The sequence below is a fragment of the Cryptomeria japonica genome, chromosome 7, assembly GCF_030272615.1.
Source record: "Cryptomeria japonica chromosome 7, Sugi_1.0, whole genome shotgun sequence".
Taxonomy (NCBI): domain Eukaryota; kingdom Viridiplantae; phylum Streptophyta; class Pinopsida; order Cupressales; family Cupressaceae; genus Cryptomeria; species Cryptomeria japonica.
This window is the reverse complement of record NC_081411.1, coordinates 592,286,112-592,303,087: the sequence shown is the minus strand read 5'-3', so window position 1 is coordinate 592,303,087 and position 16,976 is coordinate 592,286,112. Positions and strand designations below refer to the sequence as shown.

The window sequence follows — 16,976 nt, the reverse complement described above, 5'->3', positions numbered from 1 at the left end:
GACATATGTGTACAAGCATGGAAATTATACTCAAGCATTCAAGCATTCAAGCATTCCTTCAAGCAATTGATCATTTCAAGTCTCCATTCAAGGCTAAGTGTTGCATTCAAGACAAGGATTCAACCATTGAAGAGGAGATCACTTACTACATACTACTACAACATACAACATACAACATCTATACCTTCGCACATAAGGATACAAACATCCTTACAACAAGGTATTAGTACTTGTTTTACATTACAGACATTTACATTTACAGCATTGCTCATTTCTTGGTTAATTCCAAAACCGGGGTTTGACCTAAAGGCAAACCCCTAATCCCTAACCCCCCAATCGTCTTCGCTTTTCTGTGTGTGGGTTGCAGGTACGCGGCTGAAATTGAAGATCTGGAATCCTTGTGCAGAGACGAACAGATCCCCCTTCGTTTCGCGGATTTTTCGGAGGACCATGGCGCTCGGGCGCCATCGTCCCGGCAACTTTCGCTCAAATTTGCAGGACAGCGCCATATCGACATTTTACTGCTAATTCCAGGTCCGCAGCTTCATACTGTATTCCTATCTCAGTTTATAAGCGAATCTTTCTCACTTTCTATGCATTCCTAGCTTAATTCTTCTATGCACATTCTTTACAAAAGAGGGTAGCCTTGCTGTCATAACCCTTGAAACTCATTTAGCATCCAATCTTGTATTGCGTGGGATTGGATCTTGTGGGTTTCAACCCCTCTTTTGAATGTAAAGTCTCCCAAGTGAAAACCATCAACCCTAGCGACCTCCCTTCTCTCTCCTTGGAGTTGGAAGAGGGGAGAGCAACTAGGGTTCGATCGCGATTTTCCGCTTTACAATATAAAATGAGTTTTCCACTTCTCTTAGATGATTTTCTTGTTCTTTATCCTTTTGAGGCCATAAATTTTGCATATAGGCTTGAAACAACATTACATTTTTTAAACATTCATATTTAAAAAAAAAAAAGAATCCAAATATTCAAACAAATGAATATTTAACTTCATAGTTTAAAAACTAGATCCATTTCATAAGTAGGAGATATTTTCCACATCAAGTCAAATTGTGATATTGCTATCACGATTCAACTATGTAGTTTTTGAGTCAAACTCATTGACCCATGTTTCATGAGTAGTGGTTCACAAGAACCCATCTCTCATGAGAATGAATGGTCCACTTAGCACTCATTGTATCTAGGTGATGCTCACAGAGGTGAAGCAGTGGGCCTTCCTTGGAGGTCACCCATCTCAATACTACTCCAACTAGATAGTCACAGAGGTGACCTCCCAAGAAGGCTTAATGATTCACCTTTGTGAGCATCACAACCTTACTCTACATGCTACACCTTAATTTTCTAGTCATTCTTTACATCCAATTCCAATTTTAGTCTTATGTGACTTACTTGAATATTTTATGTCCCAACCCTCGGTACTTAAGACTTCTCTTGCTAACATTAAATTTCATGCAATTACCCATAGATACAAATAAATGACTATGATTGAAGGACCCTTAGCATTCCTACCACCTTACCTAGTAGTTCTTCTAATCTATAAGAAATGCAAAATAACATAATAAAGGAAAGATCTAAGAAACCATATTAACTAAAAATAATAAGTAATTTTTCATACACTACAAGATATTTCAAGAAAAAAAATTGTAATCATGCAACATCACCAAAAATATATTATTGAAAAAGACAATTAAAAATAATAAGAACTTATTTTGTTCTAAAATGTCAATGGCTCCAAATCAATTTGCATCAACATAGATAATAATATTTACTTTCCTTCCCATAATAAATCCCTCATGGTAGCAGATAAAATACTTTGAATTATGCACCAATAAATCCCTCATGGTAGCACATAAAATATCTTCTTAGTCTTAAATCAAAATTCAAAATTCTTGGGATATTGAATTCTTGTTCTGAAGAAGAGGTTACAGTGACATGGTTTCCATGGATATGAGCTCAGAAATCCTCACAAGAATTGGGTGCATACTTCTTATGATACCAATTATGGGTTTCTGGCTCAAATAGGAAATATATTAACAGAGTTTCGTTGTCCCTAAATTTAGCTCCATTAAAACACAAACGACTTGGGTTCCATTGTGTCATTTTGATTATTGTGTTCTTTACAGTTGGTGCAATCACCCACCCTTCATCAGATATTTCAAGGTAAGCTCTCTATGTAGTATGTATTCAGTTACTGAGAATTCTTATCATTGTATTCAGATATTTGTGAGGTGATTGATAAACAGTATGTTATTTGTCTTTGGGTCAGTCTTGCATTAGGTCAATTAGCAGCACCATGAATGAAGGATTAAGGTCTTATAATCTATTGAATGTCCTTTCCCAAGATTATTATATGTTTTCTTTAGATATACAATGTCATTTCTTGGCTAGACCAATTAGCAGGCCAATGGAGGAAGCATTGAAGGTCTTATAATGTTTATGGATTACAGATTTAAAAATCATTTATATGGGCGTTGCATTTCAAGGTTACTGTGTTCTTCAAGGTTTCTTGACCGCCATTTTCCGATAGAGGGAGATTGAATTCTTGTTCTGAAAAAGATATGAGCTCAGAAACACAAGCGACTCGGGTTCCATTATATCATTTTGATTATTTTGTTCTTCACAGTTGGTGCAACCATCCTTCATCAGATATCTCAAGGTCAGCTATCTATGTATTCATTTACTTAGAATTCATATCATTGTATCGTCCATGAGCATAGGTGATTTGTGAGGGTATAGAATTATAGAATGCAATTGTCAAATGGTTAGATTATTTTGCAAGAAAGATTATGCTATTTGAAATGTGGGTCAGTCCTGTGTTAGGTCCTTGGACTGTATAGATTTTCTTTCTTTTTTGAACTTATTACTTGGCTAGATCAATTAGCAGCGCCATGAATGAAAGATTGAAGGTTTCATAATCTATTGGTTGTCCTTTTGCGAGATTGCTATATGTTTAGTGGCATGGTTTCCATGGATATGAGCTCAGAAATCCTCACAAGAATTGGGTGCATACTTCTTATGATACCAATTATGGGGACATAAAGATGATAGAGTATGACCAACAGTAAAGTGCTTAACAGAGGCAAGTGCAATAAAACCAGGAAATCCAAGATGTTGTCCTCTTACCTGATGAGGTGTTACTGTTGGTGCTACTGTCTTCTCAAAGATTCAGATGCAAAGACAAAGAATCTCTGCAATCTTCTTTCGAAGACAATCTCCATACACAACGGAAGGGAATTGAATATTTAGATAGAGCCCAAGGAGCTGCGGTAAGATGCCAGGCACCTGCACAAAATGTCCAATGGTCTGCAAAATCAATGGCCCTAGTTGACAACATTCATAACCCAGTTTTAACAGAGACCATGAAAGTGAATGCTGAGTTTACGAATTACTCCCAGCCCATTGAATCACATCACATGGTATATGAGAAGTTCATTACAGATTAGGATATTTTTCTGTTTGCCAAAGGTATCAACTATAAACGTTGCATCTTGAATGGCACAATAGAAACTACTGTAACTCTATTTGCTTTCTGCACAAGAGATCTTTAGGTGTGAGCATCCAGAAGAAGAAGAAGTACTTCATCAGTTGCTTGGATACAAAATCACTCTGTCAATCCTTGGAAACCCTATTCCTTCTGTTGTTTATTATTACATCCCACCATCTTATCACAGACCTCCGCAGTATGCTCATGTTAGAACTGCAGAAAGCAAGATGAAACAATGTGCCTGGACCATGGTGTTTATCTCTGGACTCCGGCCCCTTCTCGCAGCGGATCAACCTGGGTTCGCTCCAATGGACGCATATGCTGCCAGTTCAGTCGCCAAGTATCCTGCAGCAGCGTAAGATTTCATAATTCTTATTATTCTTATTATTCCAAACACTATTCGTTTTCCAGTTGCAGTGATAGATTGTGGCATTGCATATTGCAGGGCCTGCAATATGTTAGGTTCAAGATGGTTCCGTGTGGGGTAAATTTACTGCATACGCATCCATGAGCTTCAGAAATGCTTACTCTTATCTCAGGAGGGCATCTTCAAGTTGGTTTTGTTGACACTCAAGGTAAATCATACACCTGCCTTCTTTAAACACCTGCTTTATTTCCTTCCCGGAATCATTAAACACCTGCTTTATCAAATTAGGTCAAGCTTTCATCGATATTTTGCATCCTGGAGATGTCACCATATTTTCGAGGGGGACACTGCATTTTGAACTTAATGTTGGAACTGAAGAAGCTAATTATATCTCTGCTCTCAACAGTCAAAATCCTGGTGTTGTGGTAGGGAAAACACATTTATATACTTGTCAATCTGCTAGATACTCCATTTTACTAGTATCGTAATCGTTTACTGTTGATCATGGCAGACAAGCAGCATGTCAATATTGAAGCTTCCATTGAGAAGTGTGGCAACAGCTTTCAACATCACCCAACAAGCTGTAAAGAAATTAGATTGAACGATATATGCCAGTGCATTGGGACTGAAAAAAACATCCAAAAGCGATTGTGTTCCAGGAAGAGATATTACTGAAGAATTTTTAATTATATGTTGATTCCCACTCCACCACAATAAATGGCGTCCATTGGGAACCATATGCACCGACCCGGCATAATGTGAGCAGATATCCATTGCCATGGGCTAAGACACAGGAAGCAGAGTTTTCACACTGTGCTTTCATGGCCAGGGAAAAGTTCCAATGGATGATGTATACCGATGTGGATGAGTTTGTATTCTCTGATTCTTGGTTGAATGAGCAGGTGGGTCCTGAGGACAAGGGCTTTCAGGAAGTAAAACCCAGCTGCAAGGATCTTACTTCAGGGGCTCTCCTGAACATGGTTATGAGTCTAAGTTCACAGAGGAACAGCCTTCAAGAATTTCCGAATCTCATATCGGGCAACTTTCCTTCTAGTGTAGGAATTTTGGGCCATCAAGGCTTACCGAACACCCTGAGAGAGAGGCAGGAGAAAAGGTTCAAGTCCATACTTTTGTTGGAAGCAAGTGCTTCAGAACACTTGAAGCACTTGCAGTTAGTTGTTGATCTGATTTTGGTTAATTTGTAGTTACGTTAGAGGAGGTGATATTGGAAACAAATTTAAGATTCTTTGTGTTTAACAATTTCTATACACAACCAAAGGGAACTGAATATTTAGATATAGCCCAATTTTCCCACTTCCTTTTCAAAGCATTTTTTCCTTTGTATTGTTTGTGTTTTTGATTTTTTGTTTACTAGCTTCTTTGGGTTTGTTCTTGGTTTCTGATGTGATTCCTATCTTTTTATTCTCAAATCCATCCCATCCCTTCTTATCACCTTGAGAATTTTTCTTAGCATCTTATTTCAAAATATTTTTTTTGATTGCTATTCGTAGTTTCTCTTTCTCTGTACTTATTTTTTCATAATTTCTTTTACGATGATAAAGATTCCTAAAGTCTCCAACTAGAAATTCATTTATGTTTTTTGCAAGTTTAAAACTTTGTTAAAGTTTTTTTCGTAGTTCCTGCTCTTGTTGTTTTTCTTTTTCTTTTCTTCGTTTTTCAACCTATCTTTCAATCTGTCTAGCTTTTATCACTTTTTTGTGCTCTTGGAACCTTTTCTTTAGTTTTTGCACTCTTTCTAAGCGTTTCCGCTAATCTTCTAGCTCGAATACCTTTTCCAAGTTCTTAATTTCCTTTGGAGTAGTTGCGGAATCCAATTTTTGTAATCTCTGTTCTTCCATCTTTTATCTTTCTTGTTTTCGTTGTCTCCTTTCCTCTTTGATTTTTCGAAATTCTGAGAGTTTGCTTCTTCTTTGGATGTTCAATTCCCTTTAGTTTGTATAAAAATTGTTTGAGAAAAAACATTGCAGAGATTCTTTGTCTTCAAATCTGAATTTTGGAGAAGATGGTGGAACCAATAGTGACACTTCACCAGACAAGAGGACAACATCTTGGATGAATAAAAATCCATGGCTTTGCTTCATAGTCAGATTCAAGGATTGGAAATGATTCCTCTGTGAAGCACTTGCTTGTATGTGTATGTTGTATTCTATCATCTTTCTTCCAAATCCTTCTTGCAGACCTCTAGGTAAGCGCAAAGGAATCCTTAAATTTTTGTCTGATAACAACTCCTCTAACGTAACTCTAACTTAACCAATGACAAGTGAACAACTGACTCAGAAAAAATAGAATAAGGAATGCCTAAAATTCTCAGCTGCTGTCATCTATTGCAAGTATCCATTATGGCTACATATTACAAGGACAGAAATACTTCTGTGGCAGTACCAGCGTTTGAGGATCCATATCATCTTTGACTAAAACATCTGTGGTAAGTTTCCTTCAAGTGTAGGAATTTTGGGCCATCAGGGCTCACTGAACACCCTGACAGAGGGGTAACCCAAAGTTACACTGCAGAGAGAGGCAGGAGAAAAGGTTCAACTCCATAGTTTTGTTGGAAGCTGCCTCTACTTCATTGTTTAATGTAATACACCGTTTCCAGCTGAAGAAGGGGTACAGGACATTTTATATGCAGTCCTCCATGGCAATGATAAATCATTATAAATATTAGGCATGGATTGAGTTTAAGGTCAAGTTTAGGAAGCGAGTATCTGCCTATGTTGTGGATTGGAGTGCGTCTAAATATTCTGCTTCTCAGGACAAAACAGCTGGCTAAGGCCATTCAGCCAGATGATTGGGAACATAGATTTTGTGAGGTGATAGATACTGCATTGAAAGATTTTGCAATCAGGGTGTTTTGATTGAGTAATGAGCCAACTTCCAAACTAGAATGGCAGTTATAAATCTAATGTTTAATGTTCATATACCTCAAATTCTGTTTACTTGTATATAATAACAAATCCGTATTGCCCCAGGTTTAAACTTGACAATTTGAACTTAATGCCAAAGGCAAAGAGGATAGATCAATCTGTTACAGCATAAGCCGTATTTGAAATCATAAATTAAGTAAAAGAGCATAATTGTACCATGATATGTTTCACCAGGACAAGTCCTATTTGAAAGCATTTGGTGAAAATAAAAGTGTTAAATTTTTTATGGTTATAATCTCAAGACTAAAAGTTTTCCTTACTGTTCACCCCAGAATTTCCTTCCTGAATAAGTCGTTGTAGATGTTGAACTTGAATAAGTCGTTGTAGATGTTGCTTGCTTGCTACACTTATGCATATAGTTAACTTCTGATAGACACAACCTTATTGATAGGGTTGTTTTACTTTGTCCAAAGGAATTTATTATGTTATTAAAAGGAATTTATTATGTTATTAAAATGAATTTTGAGTTGCTTACTTGGGTGAACCATCATCCATGCTATTATATTGAAAATGGTTATAGTCTTAATGTTACATTGATAAATGCCCAAAAGAATCATCATACTAAGTTCTTCCAAGAAAATGCACCTAGCAAAGTTCAACTAGGCTAGTGTTTTTTTCCTAATTATTATGCTCCTAAAAATAGAGCATGCTATATGTAGCAAAAAAATGTTTTATTTATTAAGACTTTGAAATTTTTAAATGCTTACTATATTCGACGAAAAGCCTAATTTATTTATATATAGATTGATAGATTAAACAATAAATGAAGAAAAGTTCTCATTAGGTTGAAATATAATTTTCGATTTAAAGTGCATTTTTTTGTTGTATATGCCTTTGCATTTAGGAACTATCATGGATGTAAACAAATATGTCATCCAAGAAATTTTGATTTCTTTTTGTGCCCACAAAATGGACCAATCGTAAGAAATGCATGCTATCACATAATATTAGCAAACTCTCGAACCTCTTGTCGTATCTCTTGAACCTCTTAGTATTAGTTTGAACATAATAATAATTTCCTATTGTCTTATCTCTTGAACCTCATATGAGTGCAAGTGCTAGTTTAACTTCTGATAGACACAACCTTATTGAAAGGGTTTATAATCAGGCTAACTCCAAATTTAGTTGAAATTTTAAGGTTTTGGTTGCATCATTAAAGTCGTCTCAATTTTATTCCTATATTTGCAATCTCGTGAGTTTACATTGTGAAGTTGAATTTTTCCCATATTTAATTATTTTTTAATGAAAGTGTCATAAAGGATGTATCAAGTCATAAATATATACAAAATAATAATGATTGAATTCAAAATGGGATAATAATAATTTTTATTTAAAATAATATTATTCATTTATTTAAACAATTGTTTTATTATTTAGATCATGAATAGAGTCTTTATTTTTTAAAGACAAAAAGCATAATATTATATTTCTTTATATATTTTATATTTTATTTACTTTTCTTGTTTAAAAATGTGTCAAATTGTCATTTTTACAATTTCGAGTATTAATATGTTCTTGTGTCTATATATTATGCCCAAAATCAAGCCTTGTTACCTAACACCTCGTCATATTCATTATTGTTTGTTTCTTCATCTTGAATGTGTGTCATAGTTTTGTCCTCTAGGAAAAGATACCACATGGTGGTGTCCCCAAACTTCAAATTCTCCTTTTCTTGCTCAACTACCCCCTTTTTCATAAAAACCTAACCCTAGCTCCACTCCATTTACAGAAGAAGATTTTAAAGGAAACAAATGTCATTAGAAAGGCACATCAAGCACAACCAAGTATTCGCATACCACCTAGAGTATCATGAGCATCTAGGAGCTATTGGACTTCTATTCAATTTTTCTTAGGACACCTTTATTGCTACACAAACCCCATCTCTTCTTAACCACTTAGGATCAAACACACCTAAACATGTCCATTCTCTACTATTAACTTGACCGAATTATTTGATTTAGGTAGGTATCTCAAACAACCATTAGGTGTCCAATTTCTTACGAGTTACAATTTATCGGTTGGCTTCGGTACTTTGACTGAACATAACCTCTTAGAGTAGGAAATTAGTGTGTTATAGGAGACACCATTGTGAAAGAGAGATTAGACTTGTGCCAAATTAGACATGATCATGTGTTCGGGTTTGTGACAAGTCTATAATAGAAAATTAAATTATACATCTTCCCCCCATTCCCATTTCATGCTTCCTTCTAAAATGGGAATTACTCAAACTCAACTTTGCAATCTTCTAATGTTTGAAATATGTGATTATATGTTATTTGAATTGTTATTGTAGTCACCAGTTTTGATTTTAAATAAATAAGATAGTTATATTGTGATTAATTGTGATTAAATAAGGAAACATGGCTACACTCTAGTAAACATAATTTTTTAGTGAACCCAATATTCTTAACAAAAATAATAACCTTTTCCTTACCAAAAAATGACACATGAACCTTTTATTGTTCTTCCCTTTCTCTCTTGCATTTAGGGATAGGGCTAAATTGAGGGTGCTTTTCTTCAAAAAATCAAAACCAACCAATCATTCTACCTTCTTTTTTTTTTTTCCATGTGTCAAGTTTAAAATTTATTGTTTTATCTTCCATTTATCTTTCTATTCAAACACATCTAAGCCTCCTACACAATACTCTCTTAAATATGCTTTCCTTGTTTAGAAACTATTTTAGGTGTTATTCATCAAGTTTTGATATTTTAATCTATCTTACCTCATACAGATCCCTTCTCTTCATCCTGGCTACTAGGATTGGATCAAGTTACTTCCCTTTAGTGCAACACATTTCCTTCCCTTCCTATTCATTACTCTTTCTCTCCTTCGATTATGACTTCTCCTGATCCATAAACTTCTAGTTTTACCTCAATTTTAGTCATCTTATAAAACTATAAATAGGGTAAAATATTAGAACAAATGAAATCTACTAATAGAGTAAATTAGTCTCTATTTTCATTCGGAACTACATAACTAGAGGTAGGAGAATTTACAATATCCCCAACAATATGTCTGCATCATCCTTAATACTTGTTAACCTAATAAAACACTCATCACAATAAAGATTGCATTGTTATTAAGCAAAATAAAAGAGAGAGAAATCACCATGAATACTAGAGACATAACAAATAATATGGATAAAATCCTTGAGGGTAAAAACTCTAACAAAATTATGAGTCAAACTCACTTTAGTGCTCAAAATGATTTTAATACAAAAGGTTACAATGCATATACCATCTAAGATCACTCTCAACCCACCAAGACCTCTTTACCAATTCATTTGCAAATCCTTAATGAACTCCCTTGCCTAATATGCACATTCAAAACATGAGAAGAATGCGCATAAAACTCTCGTGGTATAAGAGATACAATACTATACAAGCTCCACCTATGCTCAATTTAAGCTTAATTTACATATAAAGAGTTTCAAAGCCTTGGGAAATGAAAAGAAATGTGTTACCTTACCAAATTACAAAATGTATTACAATCTTGTGAAAAAAATTATGAATAAAGTGTTGGCATATGCACACTTCAATGAGACATTATATGTGATTGAAGGTTTTGTCATTGATGGCAACCTTGCAATCCTATAGCACCGGCAAAGGCATTATACTGGCATCAACAGATCACACTCTACACCGGCACTGGCACAAAGAAAAGAAGTATACCGGCACAGAGGCCGACAGGATTTTGTTATATTATACTTTGCTTATTATTGTAAAAACTTTGTAAGTTGACTTGGCAAATTGTAAAATGACTCTTATATATAAAAGAGATCATTGTAGACATTTGGTAAGAGTGAGGAAGCGTTAAGGAAAAATATTAGGCAAATCTATCATGCGAAATATAGGCTAAGGGTTTATGTAAGAAGCAGAGTAGCAACCGGTACTGGATCAGGCATTATAGATGCTATTGTAAAGCAGTACAAGATATTGGATTTGTATAATCCTCATTGTAAGTCAGTGAGACTTCCCATTGAGCAGTGAGCTTTAGGCAGTTGGCCTTCCTGCATGTGCAGGCCCCTATTGTAAGTAATATTCTCTTATTGGCCAGTGAGTGAATATTGTGGGTCACAAATCCCACCAAGGTTTTTCCCACACCAGGTTTCCTCGTTAAAACCTTGTGTTATGGTGTGATTTTCATGTGGATGTTCTTGATTCTATTTATTGCATTATTTCTTGCATACCGGTACACTGTTATAATTTGTTCTGCATGGTTTAATTCAATAAATTCTACTCATCGGTTAGATACTGATTCAGCCCCCCTTCTCAGTATCTGTGGGATTCCTAACAATTGGTATCAGAGCTTGGTCCTCTATTTTCAGAAGCCTAATAGCTTGAGGAAGATCTTGACATCGATAAAGATGGAAAATCTGATGAAACAACTTGAAGGAGCTCTTTCAAACTATGATGCAAAGAAATTGAAAAATATCAAACTAGAAGATGATTTAAGGGCAGCTCAGGATATCATTCAGGCACTTCAAGAAAATTTTACTGTTGCAAGAAATAAGAGAAGAGAACTTTGTGAAAAATTGCAAAATGAGAATGATGAAAAGGAATCATTTAATGATATGATAAGCAAGTTGAAACAAGAGAACATGACAACAAAGAATGAGATGCAGGATATGACTATGAGATTTTGCAAAGTGATTGAGGATAGGAAGAAGAATGAAGAATAATTGACCAGAAGACTAAGTGATGCAGCAAATGAGAACACAAGACTTAGCTATGAAAATGACATGTTGAAGACAGATCTGATGCATACTCATAATGACTCAAATTAACTGATGAGACAAAAAGAAGTCTTAGAAAGAGAACTAGAAACTGCAAATCAACATAAAGAAAAATTCAAGAAAAGCTCAGAGGAACTTGGCACCTTACTGAAGAATCAAAAACCTAAAGGTGACAATTCTGGAATTGGCTTTGAAGTTGGTGAAAGCTCTGGTACTGTAAATACTTAGGATCACAACAAACTGGTAAGACAACCTAATGCTTATAAATTCAATGGAAAATGCTTTAACTGTAATAAGTATGGTCATAGAGAAAATGAATGTAGATCTAGAAATTATCAGAATATCAACACACCCACCGATCAATGTTCAAAATGCAACAAAGTTGCTCACAACTCTAAAAATTGCAGAATACCGGTCAATGTTCAAAATGCAACAAAGTTGGTCACAACTCTGAAAATTGTTGAATGAATATGAGATGTTATGTTTGTGGAAGATTTGGACATTTATCTAATCAATGTAGAACACAAACCGCCATAGGTTATGGGAAAGCTATTCAGAAGAATAATGTAACTTGTTATGTATGTAACTGTAGACACCCAAAATTGTCATGTCTAATTAAATAAATATTTTATTTATTTAATTATCTAAGCCTAATTCTTCTATTAATTAAATAAATCTTTATTTACTTAATTAATTCATTTATCCTCTTCTAGCCTTATTTCTCATTTAAATAAATACATTTATTTATTTAAATTATCCTTTTCCTAAATTAAATAAATATTCTATTTATTTAATTATCCCATTTCTTCTATTAATTAAATAAATCTTTGTTTATTTAATTAATTCATTATCTTTTTCTACACATGACACATGTCAATCATCTCTTAATTCATACACTACCTACCTCTTTCATTATTTTATTATTTCTTCTACCTACCCTCTAATCCTAGCCGACCTCCTTTTTACACCTCTCAATCTTATCCCTCCATTTCTTATTGTGTCTTCTATTTAAGGAGATGCTTTCTTCATTATCAAACCCTAATGCCCTAATGATCATTTTGGCTACACTACGATCCTACTTGCAACCACATTCTATTCTTTGTTGAGCTCTTGTGCACATAAAATCTGAGAGCAAATATATCAAACAAGATCAATGGAGATAGGAAGAATGGAGATTCAAAACCCTATTGGACATGTGATGGTATAATCTTTGTGATTTTGTTTTATTTGCATTGTCTTAGGTAATCTTCATATGTTATGGTGGATCTTTGTTGTTGTTAGGCTAGGGTTTTGTGGTTGAATTCATTTAGCCTTTCAATCTTGTTATTATTGTATCCATTTTCACCATGAACAGTAACAAGATTGGGCATATTGCAAAATTCTATAGAAGTAAAGGATCACCGACAGACAACAAAAGTTCTAGCTTGAAAGGTAAAGAAAAAGTTGAAGAGGTTAAGCAAGAATTCTCAAAACAATGGATTAGAAAAGCTGATCTAAATATTGGGAATACTCCTCCACTGATAAAACAAATCAATGCTTCACTGGCAGGACAGAGTGATGCTTCACCGGCAGGACAGAGCAGTGCTCCACCGGCTGGAAGTTCTTCATCTAATTGAAGAAAGTTTCCTTGAGGGTTTGGCAATCTAATGACACATGTGCTATTATTCCTTCGGTTAGAGATAAGAAGTTGGAAATTACTTTTTACCGACAGACAATGTTAAGTGAATACTTAACCGACATGCATTTAATGTGGTAGATGGCAAAAAGACACTATAAAATTGAGGTTTTGGCTCCATTCCATTTCACTGAGATTTCAAACCTACGAAGAGTGCGAAGATTCCGAGCTAAGGCATTTCGAGCAAGAGGCAAGAACACTCTAAGCATTCATCCATCCTAAAGGCAGCAAAAGGTATTTTATCATGGCATCCACCTCTGCAATTGAATATATAGCAAACCCTACTATTATCAAAGTGATAAAAAGACCTAGGCCCGTATTTCAGTTAGTTCCCGAGGTAGCAAAGAAAGATGATACCTTAGGTGCTTTTTCTCATATTCCCAAGGGAGTTGTCTATGTTGAAGACCCCAGAATGTACATCCACTGCAACATTGAGGAACTAGGAGATGAAGAGATTAAAACCATGTTTAAAACTGTGATATGTGATAAAACCAGCAATGTAAAAGATGAACACAAAATCATTGAAACCCTAGGATTTACAGAGATCCTTAGCATTCCTGAATTTCCCAAGGATGTGATTAGGATAGTCTTAAGCAGGGTACATGGTGAATTTTTCTAGTTAGATGCAATCCACAAAATCACTAAGGAAGCTGTGAAAGCTATCACAGGGTTACCGACCACCAGTAAAAGGCTAGATAAAACCAAAAAGGTATCCAATGACCTAGTTACAAACCTAACTGGTGCAACATTCGACAAAAGGTCCCTAAGAGTTAATGATGTAACAGACATTAATGTGAGATTTATTAGCATGATATTAGGGTATAAAGCTACTCATGCAAATAGACTCAATTCAGTTTCAAGTTTATGCATTAAGAGTGCTTATGATATGGTCATAGATAATGCAAGGATTGATATATGTGAGTGGTTAAAGGATGAATTAATTGACAACCTTGGAAAGATTAAGAAGGAAAAGAAAGGAACTTTCAGGTTTGGAAATATGTTAGTATGTCTGATGCTACATATAACCAAACAAGTTCCTGGTATAGGCTACACAAAACTTGGATATGATATATTGGTAGGTAAACAGTTAACAGAACTATTCAATAACATGGGAGAAGACAAGGAAAACAATATTCATGACTTCTTTCAAGCATTAAAGGCGAAAATGAAGAAAAGAATCAGGTTATCACAAAATATTGTCGACAAATAAAAAGATGAAATATGCTTTGTAATCAAGAAGGATGAAATCTGGATGGAAGCAGTCATCCCTAGGATAGTTTGGGTAACCGAGATGGGCTATGAAACAGATGATCGTATAATTGAAACATATGCTAAAGCACTTCTAGAAGCCCCCAAAGAACCTAAGGAAGAAATATTTGGTAGTGCAGAAACTATTGAAAGCCAAATACAATCAAAGAAAAGAGTGAAAAAGGTTGAGGTAGTTGTAAGGAAAGGTTCCAGACAAGCAAAGGCCATCAAAGAAGATATGTTGAAGAAAACCGGTATAACAGAGGATGAGTTAGCAGCTTCACAACCTGAAACTCACCTATCACCGGTAGGTACTTCTTCGGGGAGTGACATGCCTGCAACTTTCAAAAGAGTTGTAAGGAAAAGAGATCCCTCACCGGCAACTACACCCTCACCCAGGAGGACAAGACACAACAAGCAGTGAGATCTCCGGTAAGAAAGGCTACACCAAAGAAGAAGAAACTGACACCCAAAAAGAAGAAGAGGACAAACAAAGACTTGGCCCCTCTTGATATACTGCTAAATGAAATTACAGAGGAAGGTAAATTGAAAAATTTAGAGAAAATATATGGCACTTTAACAGCTGATGAAAAAGAACAAGTTGAAAATAGTGTTATATTGCATATGGACATGTATAAGAAGTTTTTGATGGAAGTAGTCAATGAAATTCCAAATGAACTATTTAAGAGACTGGAAGCAAGAAGACAAGCAGCAATAGAACTGGACAAGAAAATAAAGATTGAAAAGCTACTTGTTGTATATCCGGTAAACTCACCCAAAGAAATTGATGACCTAATTGCTCAAGCCAACCAGTCAGTATTTTCTACTGCACACCAGCACATTGCTTTAATGGTTGGAAGAGTTAATGAGGTGACTGAGGAAACAAAAAATGGATGGGATATATTCCTAGTTGAAAAAGAAAAACAAGAAGAATACAGGAACCCTAAACCCATAAAAGTTTATCAGAAAGATAGAGACAAGGGTAAAGGTAAAGTTGGTGGACCACCTAGTATCAAGGTTAGAGACAACTTACCCCCACCTCCTTTGATTACTCCATCGGTAAAAACAACAGCTACAGAAGATCAACCGGCAGCTAAGAGTATGGATGTAGAGGATGGTAATCCTAATCCTGAAGTCTTATATACTGTGGATGTTGATACTCCAAAGATCAACATAGTGGTAGACAAAGATACAACTGATAAGACTGACATGGCTAGTGAGCCTCCGGTAGCTAAGCAAATAGAAAACACATAGGAGAAACCGATAGAAGACAAAGAGAAAAAGGTAGAGACTCAGACTGAGACAATGCAACAAACAGAGCAAAAGGCTCTGGAATAGGAACAATAGCAACAAGAACAGGAACATAAGGAAACAATGCCACCGGCAACTAGAGAAATAGAAAAACTATTGCTTAAAGAAATGCAGACACAAACAGACCTACCAGAGGTCAATACAAGCTTGGTTACTTCCACTGGCGGTACTCAGAATGTTGGTTCATCATCAGGCTACAAATCAACTAATGTGACTGAGGTACTATTAGATTCAATCAAAAAGATAACAGACTACAGCTCACAAGCTTATAAGGCAATTGATGATACCATACCGATTTTGAAGGTAATTGCTCCTAACTGTAATATAGAAAATAAAGATTCTTTAGGACAATTTGATACACTGTGTAAATATATCACAGAAAACAATGAGAAAATAAAGGAAGAGTCATTAAAGGATAAAGTAGAGATTGAAAAACAAAAATTCTTTGATGAGCAAATAAAGAAGTGTAATAGAAATTTTGACACACTTCTACTGGAATTGTGTAATTTGTTGAAAGAGTTAAGACAAAAATTTTGACTGTAGATATAGACAAAAAGATGAGCAAGGTACAATATGAGATCAATAAACTTGCAGATAATTTTGTTAACTCACCTGATACACTATCAGTTTTGAGGAGAAGATAACAAATTTTGAAGAAGATTTACTTAAATTGGAAAGAGAGAGAGAAAGAATAGTGAATAAGGCAAAACATTTGAGATTAAAACTAAGTCCAAGATTGGACTATCTAGCATCACTACGGAAGGAAGTATCTGAGGCACTAATACAGGGACAGAAAACACCGGCAAAGCATTTGCAGCATCTCACCAGTACAGTGAAGAGAACAGAGACAACAATAAAGGATAGCAAGAATTTTATGGATAGTATAAACTTGATTTTGGGAGATCTTTTTCAAATTGTAACCACCCAGTTACAAGGTTGAAACTACAAACTCTACTGACATCTTGACAACCTTTGTCATTGATGCCAAAGGGGGAGTAGTCGGATGAGAAAATTCAATATCACAGGAATCATATGCTTAGGGGGAGCACACACATTTTTGGTAACATTTTTGGACTTCACATTTTTTGATACATTTTTGAAATTTCTCATGAGTGTTGCCATCAATGCCAAAGGGGGAGATTGTTGGCATATGCACACTCCAATGAGACATTGTATGTGATTGAAGGTTTTGTCA

At 35.2% G+C, this 16,976-nt stretch overlaps 1 long non-coding RNA gene across 1 annotated transcript; it reads left to right on the top strand.

Moving 5' to 3' along the window:
* Nucleotides 1-1,856: 1,856 nt before the first annotated feature.
* Nucleotides 1,857-6,996, top strand: LOC131048811 (uncharacterized). The gene is made up of 6 exons (XR_009358360.1): nucleotides 1,857-2,175; nucleotides 2,463-2,671; nucleotides 2,970-3,854; nucleotides 3,945-4,074; nucleotides 4,155-4,291; nucleotides 4,378-6,996. It is a non-coding gene; the product is annotated as an uncharacterized LOC131048811 (long non-coding RNA).
* The last annotated feature ends 9,980 nt before the right edge of the window (nucleotides 6,997-16,976 follow it).